A 13,496-nucleotide genomic window follows, 5' to 3' on the forward strand; every position below is an offset into this window, starting at 1 on the left:
ACATCTCAAATAAGTCTCCAGATTCAGAATTAGTGCGTTCAGTCTGTCCGTTCAACTGAGGATGAAAGGCCGAAGAGAAGGACAATTGTACCCCCAGACGAGTACAGAACGCCTTCCAGAATTTGGAAACAAACTGAGTCCCCCTATCAGATACCACATCAGAAGGAATACCATGTAATTTCACGATGTTATCGACAAATACTTGTGCAAGAGTTTTAGCATTAGGTAGACCTGGCAATGCTAGAAAGTGCGCCATCTTACTAAAACGATCAACAACCACCAAAATCACAGTTTTTCCTGAAGAATTAGGTAAATATGTGATAAAATCCATGGATAAATAAGTCTAAGGTCGGGACGGGATGGGCAACGGAAGTAAAGATCTAGAAGGCCGAGTATGTGTCACCTTAGCACGTGCACAAGTACTGCAAGCAGACATATAGTCCTCAACACACTTACACCTATGCCTCAAGGTCGGGATATAGGGGGGATATAACTACCCCTTCAGACAATATCGGACAAGGATCTTATGAATCACCCCCCCTCCCCCAGGAAAGCTACGCGACAAAGCATCAGCCTTGATGTTCTTAACCCCAGGGCGATAGGTGACGATGAAATTAAATCTGGTAAAAAACGACCATTTGGCCTGCTTTGGGTTCAGTCGCTTAGCCAACTCCAGGTAAGCCAGATTTTTGTGATCAGTAAGCACAGAAATAGGATGAATTGCTCCTTCCTGTCAGGGGGTAATAATTCAATTAAGAATTATTAATTATGGTCATAAAAATAATTAACCATAAAAAATAAAATTTATAAAATTTGTCATAAATTCTTAAAATCATGACCTGGTGAATTGTAGACAACCTAATTGATACAATTCACATCTGAGTCTGAATATTTCCTCAGATAAATAAGTTATTTTTGACGTGAGATGATGTTAATGATAAACATGTAGTTCTGCATTATACAATAATACACAGGTATAAAAATATACAGATTTATTGGTTACACAGTTATAAACATATATAAGTAAATAAACACAATGATACATGCAAATGAATATATATAGCGTTAATATAAAGCATTACAAGCTTAACAATACATGTGAGTAAAAATAACTTGTCACATTATAACCAAGCTATTATTAGGTTAGGATATCAAAATATGAACATACACTCACCTAAAGAATTTTTAGGAACACCTGTTCGATTTCTCATTAATGCAATTATCTAGTCAACCAATCACATGGCAGTTGCTTCAATGCATTTAGGGGTGTGGTCCTGGTCAAGACAATCTCCTGAACTCCAAACTGAATGTCAGAATGGGAAAGAAAGGTGATTTAAGCAATTTTGAGCGTGGCATGGTTGTTGGTGCCAGACGGGCCGGTCTGAGTATTTCAAAATCTGCTCAGTTACTGGGATTTTCACGCACAACCATTTCTAGGGTTTACAAAGAATGGTGTGAAAAGGGAAAAACATCCAGTATGTGGCAGTCCTGTGGGCAAAAATGCCTTGTGGATGCTAGAGGTCAGAGTAGAATGGGCCGACTGATTCAAGCTGATAGAAGAGCAACGTTGACTGAAATAACCACTCGTTACAACCGAGGTATGCAGCAAAGCATTTGTGAAGCCACAACACGCACAACCTTGAGGCGGATGGGCTACAACAGCAGAAGACCCACCGGGTACCACTCATCTCCACTACAAATAGTAAAAAGAGGCTATAATTTGCACGAGCTCACCAAAATTGGACTGTTGAAGACTGGAAAAATGTTGCCTGGTCTGATGAGTCTCGACATTCAAATGGTAGAGTCCGAATTTGGCATAAACAGAATGAGAACATGTATCCATCCTCTGATGGCTACTTCCAGCAGGATAATGCACCATGTCACAAAGCTCGAATGATTTCAAATTGGTTTCTTGAACATGACAATGAGTTCACTGTACTAAAATGGCCCCCACAGTCACCAGATCTCAACCCAATAGAGCATATTTGGGATGTGGTGGAATGGGAGCTTCGTGCCCTGGATGTGCATCCCTCAAATCTCCATCAACTGCAAGATGCTATCCTATCAATATGGGCCAACATTTCTAAAGAATGCTATCAGCACCTTGTTGAATCAATGCCACGTAGAATTAAGGCAGTTCTGAAGGCAAAAGGGGGTCCATCACCGTATTAGTATGGTGTTCCTAATAATTCTTTAGGTGAGTGTAAGTTATATACATTACTTCTGTTCAGAGAAAACCTCATGATATCAGGATGGGCATGTCTAATCCTAGACATCAATATAGAATGCTAAATACATTCCACCGCCCTCTAACCAACTACACATCACATGACTTCAGGCATGGGCAAATCCATCCAAGGATATATCATAGAAGAGATAACTGTATCCTTCCACCCCATCCTGGATTAGTTTCACACATATAACTTTGGTAAGAATATTAAGACAAATAACAGGGATCTAGGATCTTTGCTAGACCATATCTGAAATGAGAAGGACTTGAAATAAGTCTTTCCTGTGGGAATCTATCACTTAGCTTGGCGAAGAATGTTCTATCAATATATATATATCTAAGCAATTATTTAATGCTTTGCTAGATTGTGAGTCTGGATTCTTCTGCAGGTAGAATGAAGCCTCACAATATCCTAAGACTACATCTCAATATGGAGATGATCAACAAATTTTTTTATTTATTTATTCGCCAATCTAGATGGTATAATTTCATCCACACTATCAAATTAGTCCTAATAAAATGAAATATCATTTTCTGTGTCTCTTACCAAGTCCTAGTAGGAATCTCACTTCTGCTCCTAGGAAAGCTGGGTGGTCCATCATAGCGCATCTCACCATGGCTTTCATCTTGATAGACCCCTCTAGAGAGCTCAACTTGTCTCCTCTCTCTCTCTCTTCCTTTTCCTCTCTCTGTGTATGGTTTATGATCACAAACTTATCAGTTAGACACACCTTCCTAGTTTGGAACTTTCCAATCATTGTCGGATGGGCGTGACCATTGATAAAAAAAATGTGACATCATAACCTTACCCAGAATGCACTTTTGCTACTGTTGTAATGTCACCTACTCATACCTAGGTGGCACTGCTGTGTAAGCTATTTGCATCATAGTATAAAGGGTTAGCTTATGTAAGTCTGAATAAAACGTATTCTATACATTTGACCTTAGAAGCTTTAATTCAAAGCTATAGGGATTATTTCTGACACTTGTAGCAATTAGAGACAGACCTCTAGGCGTCTCTGAATGTTTCTCACTCTGTTGATTTATGGACCATGATGAAGTGAATGGCCTTGTTTTCTCACAGAGATATCAGTAACTCCTGTCATACCAAAGATGTGATTAATTGTTACAAAACACACATCTTCACAGACACTCTTTTAGAGACGAATATTCTCCTAATGAGAAATATATATAATATACTGGATACATGTCTTCATAATATATAACAATATAATATAAAGTTATATATATATATATATATATCCTACTGATTGTCTTATGCTAAGGACTAACTAAGGCTCATTAAATGAATACATACATATTATATATTTTGCTTCATTAATAAATACCTAATTGTATAGGTCAGGGGTAGGCAACCTCCGGCTCCCAGCTGTTGTGAAACTACAACTCCCAGTATGCATACTTGCTCTGCTCTTCTAAGAACTCTCATAGAAATGAATGGAGCATGCTGGGAATTGTAGTTTCACAACAGCTGGGAGCCGGAGGTTGCCTACCCCTGGTATAGGTAATTATCACCAGCTGCATAGAGCTTATCTTATCTCCCGTCATAAATTTATAAGTAGACAAGGAGGATTCTTCTCAGACTGGTACATTCATGAGAAGAATAACACTAAAAAGAGTAGAAACCTTTTTACACAGAAACCTTTGTGCGACCTTACTTTGGCCTACTCAAGACATACAAAATTCAAAATATATTCGAGCATGGCTCTTAAAGGCAATGAACATCCATCTTGACCAGAATGAATTGGATATCAATGCATTTAGCTATGAAAAGGCACAACAAATAATGACGCCACTCCTCAAAATCCAACTTAATGGCCAGCAACTCTCTATTACCCATGTCTAATTCCTTTCTGCAGTCGAGAGTTTCTTAGAGAAGAATGCACATGGGCTCCATTTAATAGGTGAAGGACCCTGCGACAAGAATGCTCCTACCCCTACCTCGGATGCGTCAACTTCCATAATGAATAGCTGTGACACATCCGGTTGCACCAGTATAGGAGCAGAAGCAAAACATTCCTTCACCGCAGAAAAAGCTTGTAATGCCGCATCAGACCAGACTGAGACATTTGAACCTTTCCTAGTCATGTCCGTTAAAGGTTTAACCACAGTCGAGTAGTTCAAAATGAATTCACAGTAGTAGTTATTGAACCCCAAAAACTGCATAAGCGCTTTCAGATTTTCGGGTCGATCCCAGTCCAAGACAGCACGGACCTTCTCTGGTTCCATACAAAAATCTGAAGATGAGAGAAGGTAACCCAGGAATTGCACTTCCTGAACTGCAAATACACACTTCTCCATCTTACCATACAATTTATTCTCTCTTAGGATCTGTAACACCTGTCTCGCATGATCCTGATGAGTCTCCATATCTGGAGAATAAATTAGTATGTCATCCAGATACACAACAAACCTCCCCACCAAATGATGAAAGATATTATTAACAAAATGCTGCAAGACCGCGGAAGCATTGGTAAACCCAAAAGGCATGACCAGGTTCTCAAAGTGCCCCTCAAGAGTATTAAAAGCCATCTTCCATTCACCCCCTTCCTTGATCTTGACCAGATTATATGCCCCCCTTAAGTCCAACTTAGAGAACACCTTGGCACCAATAATCTGGTTAAACAAATCAGGAATCAAAGGAAGGGGTTAAGGATCACGGACCGGTGGGTAAGAATCCGATTGAGTTAATGGAAATACAGACATGACCTAAGAGTTCAGTCTTTCTTCTTTACAAAGAAAAACCCTGCTGCCACTGGGGACTTGGAAGATCTAATATGTCCCTTTGCCAAACTTTCGGCAATATACTCTCGCATGGCCACTCTTTCGGGTTCAGAAAGGTTATATAACCTAGATTTGGGCAATTTCACCCTGGGAATAAGATTGATAGGACAATCATATTCCCGGTGTGGGGGTAAACCCTGGCAACCACTCTCAGAAAATACAGTACATCAGAAAAATCTGAAATGAAAGAGGGAACAGCTTTAGTGGTCAAGAGAGAAAGATATGTATTAAGACAGTTGTCCATGCAATAATCACTCCAATCGAGAATCTGTCTTGCTTGCCAGTCAATGGTAGGATTATATTTGCTCAACCATGGTAAACCCAGAACAAACGGAGCAGGCAGACCCTCCAGCACATAACACAAAATGGATTCCTGATGAAAATCACCCTCTCTTAAACGGATATCCTGCACCATCTGTGACAAACATTTCTAAGTAAGTGGTGCGGAGTCTATTGCAAATACCAAAATATTTTTCTGTAATGCACTTGTTGTCAACCTATGCAATGTTGTCACCTATGCAAACGGACGAACTGACCATCAACTAGGTTAACCCCTGCCCCACTGTCAATAAACACCTCAATTACCACAGTTTTGGACTCTAGAGCCACCTTGGCAGAAGGGAGAAATCGGGTACTACCAGTAAATCACAAAAGTAAGTTCTCTGACTCCCCACCCACACCACCAAGAGTAAGACGGGAATTAACCTTTTTGTTTGTTTGTTTTCACCTTGACGCGAACGTAAGTGCAAACATTAACAAAATGTCCCCTTTTTGCACAGAAAAAAATACTCCCTTCTTATGACTAAAACTCTTGCAAGCAGGCCCAGGGGTAGCTCTCCCTAACTACATAGGTTCGTCACCAGGCATAAACTCAGGAGTCTCTCCACCCAAGGTGTCAGAGGAAGCTGCCACGTTATATGATAGTTCGTCCTGAGCGTGAGAGACCTTAGATATCTCTCTCAGGCATCTATCCATGCGTCTTCCAATGACTCAGGATTTTCGTGAAAGGCCAACGCATCATTTAGCTTCTCGGATAATCCCTGACAGAATTGGCTACGGAGAACTGGATCATTCGACTCTGTATCCATAGCCCATCTCCTAAATTCAGAGCAATAGATCTCCGCAGAATGCTCTCCCTGCTGTAAACCACGTACCTTGGTCTCGGCCAGGGAGATTGGGGTCATCGTAGATATGACCTAGCGCTCTGACAATTTCATCTACCGACCGGAGGGACTGTGATCCGGTCGGTAGAGAAAAAGCCCAAGACTGAGCGTCCCCTTTAAGCAACGACATGATAATACCCACTCTTTGACTCTCATCCCCAGATGAGAGTCAGACGTAACTTAAAGTACAATTTACATGACTCTCTGAACCGAATGAAATTATCGCTTTCCCCGAAAATCTGTCCGGAAGTGTAACCTTAGGTTCAGGAGACAGGCCTGGTAACTACTACTGGCACCAGCAGCCTGTGATCCCTGGATCTGCGTGCGGAGGTCAGCTACCTCTATAGACAGACCCTCCAATTGTCTAGCCAGTGCAGCGATTGGATCTATAGCCTTACTGACACAAACAAAAAAAATCACAGTTTGTGGCGGTTTATAATGTCACGGCGCGGTGTGGGTAGTAAACTCCACACCAAACACGAGGGAAGGGAAAAGGTACTAGGCCTGGAAACTAGGGAAAGGTCACCACCTAGTGAATCCCTAAACCAAGCCCTGACTACTATCAGTATGAACAGACCTCGATGGTAGGAATGTTCATACGCAGGAACCTAGAGCCCTATCTGACCCTAAAGGGCCCTGAAAATAGTGTCAGAACAAAAGATGACCTGTTTCTTCCTGGCTGAAGGAACAGGAGACTCTCTCAGGCCTAATACCAAAAGATAGCGGAATACAACAAACAAGAAATAGGAAAAAGACACTTAACTCCGAAGTACGTGGACAAGCAGGAACTTAGAGGAGAACCAAACACCAGCACTTCCAAAACCAGAAAGGAGCTATCCACCGCATAGCATGATGGGTGAGACCAGACTAAATATAGGAGTTGGAATGACCATATAAGCTACACCTGAGACAAGAGGTGTGGTCATAACCAGCAACAACACAGAAACAAGTGAAACCAAAGAGGCTGTCAGATCACATCACGTGCCGCCAGTCTCTTAGATCGTCTGTCACGGTAGAGACTGTGAGAGTTGCTTTCTCTAATGAGTCAGGTTTTCTGCCTCATCGAACAGATGGATGTTGGCTTGTCAGCTGAGAAACATTAGAGAACAAACACCCTGCAACCAATGCAACACAAGGTGGTGGTGGCAGCGTTATGGGCTGGGAAATGTTTTTGTAGCATTAACTTGGCCCACTCATCCATGGAGAAGACACCGATTTCGGTATGAATCCATCCTTGCGGATCATGTACACCCATACATGCTGATTGTCTTCCCTGGGCAGATGGAGTCTTCCAGCAAGACAATGTGACATGTCATATGGCTAGAAATGTACGACATTGGTTGAAAGAGCATGACCAAGACTGTCAAATGCTACCCTGGCCCCCTAATTCTCCAGAAATGAACCCAACTGAGCATCTGTGGGACCACCTTGATTGTCATGTTCGCTCTATGAATCCTTCCCCATGTACCATCCAGAAGCTGTAGGATGCACTGCAGTCAGCATGGCTCCAGATACCTGTGACAACTGACCAACTGAACAGTAAATGAAAAAGGGTAACAGCAGCATCTCCAGTGAATTCTTTATTGGACGGACTTCACAGAAAGTGTACCATAAAAACAGACAGCAATGTTTTGGCTACATCATAGCCTTTGTCAAGCCTTGCGGTCGCGGTTCGGCTGTTGCATTCCGATGTGGTCATCTGTGTCCGTGGGTGCTGCTCTACAACTGCTATTTCAACTGAGCAACTGAGTCCCTCTCTGTCAGTCTAGCTGCTGTCCGTGCTGCACATGGCAGTTACTCTGGATTAGTGATGGACGAACATCGGCGGGGACGGTTCGCGAACGCGATCACGATCAAATGTTCGCGAACCGCAAGTTCACGGCGGGCCCCATTCACTTTAATGGCAGGCGAACCTGAAAAACCTTCAGCTCATATTTGCAGCCACCAAATACTTAGTAGAAGTGTACAAATAGTCCCACAACATGGACAGTGACATACTAGAGGGGGATCAATGACAAAAATTCCAACAAAAAATAAGTGTCTTAAAAGGGAGTCTGTCACCTCCATATGGCCATATACAGTGCTTACATTGCCCTATAGCACACCTATACATGAATGTTATGGTACCTTTGTTTTTGTCTTTAGACTTGCAGAAGCTGGAAAAACGAACTTTGATTGATATGCAAATGAGCACTCATTTGGTTTTGCGCCGTTCGTCAGAGCATGCGCAGTAGTTAAAGCGATGCCGTGCCAACAATGGGCATCACAGTGCGCATGCTCCGGCCCGGCGAGGCAGTGCACAGTCGCGGGATCTCTGCCAGACCTTAGGATAACGCAAGGGAATAGGAGGGCGGGCATATGCAGAGGCTGGGGCGGGGTAACAATGAAAAAAGGCAGGGCAGCCTGGGCACCAACACAGTGAACGCCATCCCTGGGCACTTGCGAGTGCTCATTTGCATATCAATCAAAGTTCGTTTTTCCAGCTTCTGCAAGTCTAAAGACAAAGACAAAGGTATCATAACATTCATGTATAGGTGTGCTATAGGGCAATGTAAGCACTGTATATGGCCATATGGTGGTGACAGACTCCCTTTAAAGGGAAATTCTCTTAAATGTGCCCTGTTGCGCTTCCTAAATGCACTGTATAGAAATTATATTATTGGTATATACCACCCCTGCTTCAATCACTTTTTTGGGGGGGCAATTGGTATATCACACCCGTAGAAATTATTTGTTCCAATAATGCTTGTCCCTCTATATACCTGCGGTATCGCAGCAGAACCGCACACAACTGCTGCACAATACAAATGCACTATATTATACTTTCTATGTTAGAAAGTATATTATAACATTGTACAAGGAAGGCAATCCATTAGAATATACATAAAGATAAAACTTAATCTTTAATAATGTTACTATTAAAAGATATCCCTCAAAATGAAAATAAATCAAATTATTAAAGTTAAGCAAAAAGCATAGATATGGTAGGCAATAATAAGTGCTCCGCTGCACTAAATCAGGTGCTCGGCGGCACCAAATCAGAAACCATATGTCCTACCACAATCCGGGGGGTTCCAGTGCACATCGATGAATCCCGGAGGGAAAGAAAAAAACATCTATCCCTGGGCTAGATGATGATGTGGTATTGAAGGACAGGGTGGGCAAAGAACTGACCCTGATATCGCCCTACAGAGGGGTGCTATTCTGGCCCTGATAGCCTAACCACAGAGCACCCACACTGATAAGAGAGATCCCGTCCAGAACCTATATAAAAATGGCCCTAGTAAGCCCCTAACCCCCTGACTTCCAGGTGATCACTATATAGATCTATCTACGTGTTTTTGACTCATTATAAAAGTATATTATAAGTATATCACACCCCTCTGTGTATCACACCTATCGATAGCACACCTATACCAGTCCTTAAAAGGACTTTTGTGACCCTATTAGCTAGCGTTTGGTGTCCCTAACAGCCTGTCTCTGCTCCACACAGCAACCTCTCCCTACACTGGCAAAAGACTGAATGTAAAATGGCAGCCAGATCGGGTTTATTTTTAAGGTAGGGGGTATGTCCATGTGCTGAAACATCTCAAATGGCTGTCCTTTACCACCTGATGGATGTGTCATTGGTCAAAGTTCTTCACAATGTAAAATAATATGGTGGGCGCGAATATCGCCATGTTCGCATGTTCGGCGAAACGCGAACATGCAAAGTTCGCAGTGAAACGACCGCCGGGCGAACCACAAGGCCATCTCTACTCTGGATATTACCTGTGTATATGAACCAACATGAACATTTGGAGATATATTGTGCAATGGATGTGAATTCTTGGTGTATGCTTCATGGCAATTCGGGATGTTAGTTTTCAAAAACAAAGTAGTTGGTTGAACTCATCCAGATATTGTTTGAATGTGGGGTGAACTTTGAGGTTTATTACTTTTGGCTGTTTCATCTTTGACCATAGTTTATCCCATTGATTTCAACCTGTTCCATCAGGTATTGAATTTGATTTAGAGACCCTTTAAGTTTAGAACTCATATTTACAAACCATTCCATATCTCTAACTACCACTTAGTAGAAATCCATTGACTATTAGATTAGTAGATGGATTTCTCTGGAATTGTATTTTCTTCAAAGCTAAAATCAATAATGTGCATAAATTTCAGAGCAATGTAAAACATCTTTCTAAATCATACTCTGCATTTATTCGAAGGAAGTGTCACAACAAATTCTTGTCCCTATCCACCTACAGATAGTCATATAATACTCTTAATGTAAATGTACTTTATAATATTACAGAATAAAGTACAGTCAAATAACACCACACAACCAAAAAAAACTTTTCGTCTGCTACTGGGCAAAAAACATTTGTCCTATACTAAATCGAGTGTGCGGATTACAAATCCGAAGTCAGAATTGTTGTAATACGTCACAAAATGTTGCTAGGCATAAGTATGCCTAAATGAATTAAGCACTTGGAAAGCATTGAATAAATTTGAACAGAATGAGTTTTACTCCAACAATTACCTGATCTACATCAAAGTTTGCGTAGTAAACAGTGTATAAAAATTTAATTAAATAACAAAATTTCAAAAAGTCTTGTTTTTAAGTTTAAAAGTCTTACTTGAGCAAGGCCCAGTACTGTTAAAAGTGCTTCAGGCATCTGCTTTTGCGTTTGTGAATGGTCATATTTTCCCGTTGCAAAAACCAGCAGTAGTCCCCCATAATGTTGGGATTCCAGTGGCCTTGATACCTGTTCTCCATTGTAGAAATATCTTTATGGATCTGCTTTCCATGTTCGTTATTTCCGTGTCACAAATTGGGTGGGAAAAAGTCAAGATGGGAATATAAGAAATGCACTTTCAATGACATTCGGAGGCCACGTTGTTCATATGCTGTAAGCATGTTTTCTAATAATTCAGCATAGTTTGTAACTCTGTTCCCAGGGAAATTCTGCACTACTAGCACAAATGCATCCCAGGCTGCAAGACGCACTCGCTTTGTCCGATTATTGCGCTGATCATAAGTAGTGTATTTGCCACATATGTAGCAGAAATTGTCTGGATCGTTAACACATTTGCGTTTATCCATCTTAAGTTTCAAAACTGATAGCACTATAACAGATCATTTTATCAAAATCTTTCCAGCTTCCCTTATTTACTTACTGCTGACATCAGCCTGAGTGCGTCCGAACAGGTCTGGACATGTCCATTGGAATATCTCCAATATAATGCATTATTATTATAACTGAATAGGCTTTGCATGTATAACTTAACCCTTTAAGGACATGTACGGCGGAAGTCCGGTCCCCAAACATGGTGCCCGCTTGCACGTGCAGCAGGCGCCATAGCCACCGGGTTTCTGCTATTTTAAATAGCAGAGACCTGTGGCACATGTATGCAATCAGCCATAAGGCTGATTGCATACATTTTCCCTTTCAGATGCCATCGTCAAATGTGCCGTGGATCCCGTGGTCGCGCACTTCCGCGCTTCCGCACTTCCGCGCACCCAATATTTTTTTTTATAAAAAGTGATCAAAAAGTCGCACACACTTTAAATTGGTATCACTGAAAAGAACAGATGGTTCCGCAAACAATTTGCTCTCACACAGCCCCGTACACATAACTACAAAAAAGTTATAGGGGTCAGAATATGGTTATAAAAAAAAATAATAAAGATAACAGGAACATTTTACCACATAGTGTACAGTATAAGAAAAAAAAAAAAACCTTGATGAGAATTGCTTTTTTCCCCAATTCTACCCCATTTGGATTTTTTTTTCCGCTTCCTACTACATGGTATGCAACCATAAATAGTGCAATTAGAAAGTACAATTTGTCTCGCAAAAAATAAGCCCTCATAAGGCTATGTGAATGGGAAAATAAAAAAGTTAGGACTATGGGAAGGCAGGGAGTGAAAAACGAAAACGCAAAAATGGAAAATCCCAGGGTCCTTAGGGGGTTAAATTCTAGACGTGTCAGGCTAATTCCGAGTTCATATTTAGAATCAGCATGCTCATTTTAGTATAAATTACATGTTTTTCTCTCAGTAGCAAAATCATTGTGTAATCTATAGCTATATGTTTTCACAAGCCCACAAGACAACACTTAAGAGTCTTCCCCTGTTTACTCCTGTTCCCAGAACGTTAAAAAAAGGAAGTGACTTGGTCCTGTGATAGCTGCAACCAGTCACAGCGGCTTGAATGATGCATGATTGCTTGTTGGCTTCAAGGCTGGACAAACCCCATAAGAAAGAAGTTTGAGAACTAAAAAACAAACAAATGATGGGGTACAAAAAGGTGGATCATGCAGTAAAATGTCTGAATCCCTTGAGGACTCTGACAGTAGGCTTTGAGAACATTAATGGTTACAGTGAAACCTCTTCAAAAGAACATATCTTTGAGAATACCACCCCCTTATCCAGACCAGATTTCCTGTGACAGATTTTATGTTTTACCATATATTATGTACACTGGCCTTCTGCTTTGAGAAGATCAACTCCTAGAAGACAGGGTCTCAATAAAACTTTGTATGGTTACCGCTAGAGGTTTCACTGTATTTGCTCAGTGTAGTTGTATGAGGCTTCTATTTCTGTGGGACAAGTTTTACATTATGTACAATAGATGCCATGGTCCTCTAAAGTGGTCCTCTAATATTTATTAAAATTAGGGAGGGAGCAGGTGGCTGCCCTAAGTAAAATATTCCTGTTGGGCCTGCTGAAGTTGCAATGAGCAGGACACTGGGTCAGTGGGGATGCTATGCAGTGGGTCAGTTTATATGTGTATAAGTTCGTGACGCCAGTTGCAGCTTGCGCAGGTACTGTAGCAGGGCCCTTTAAGATGTTATGAGCTCACGTACTAGGTAAGAAATGCCAGAGGGGGATAATGTCTCTGTATAGCAGATTTGGTAGTGTCAACAATGTCTCCTACCTGTGGTACGGCTGGACTCCTGTATCCCGGCTCACATGCAACAAAATGAGTGCTGTTAATAGGAGTAATTGAGGAATGATTGAAATCCACACAGATAATAGGGTCCAACTTGTCTTTACTTGGTGATAAGATATGCATCTTTGATCCATACAAGTATGCAGCAATAGTCTAGGGTCCCAGCAGGTTTTGGCAATATGTGGCAGGAATTTATATGTATTCTGCATCTGATCATACGCCTATTAGAAACTGGCAGGTATCTATCTTCTGCTCTGTCTGTGGTCTGCTTGGTTTGGGCCTGACTAGCTGAAGAGGTACTTATCTTCTCTTTATCTTTGGATCTTTACTTGCAGGACTGCTCGCAGGGTATGA

The sequence above is a fragment of the Bufo bufo genome, chromosome 1, assembly GCF_905171765.1.
Source record: "Bufo bufo chromosome 1, aBufBuf1.1, whole genome shotgun sequence".
Lineage (NCBI taxonomy): Eukaryota > Metazoa > Chordata > Amphibia > Anura > Bufonidae > Bufo > Bufo bufo.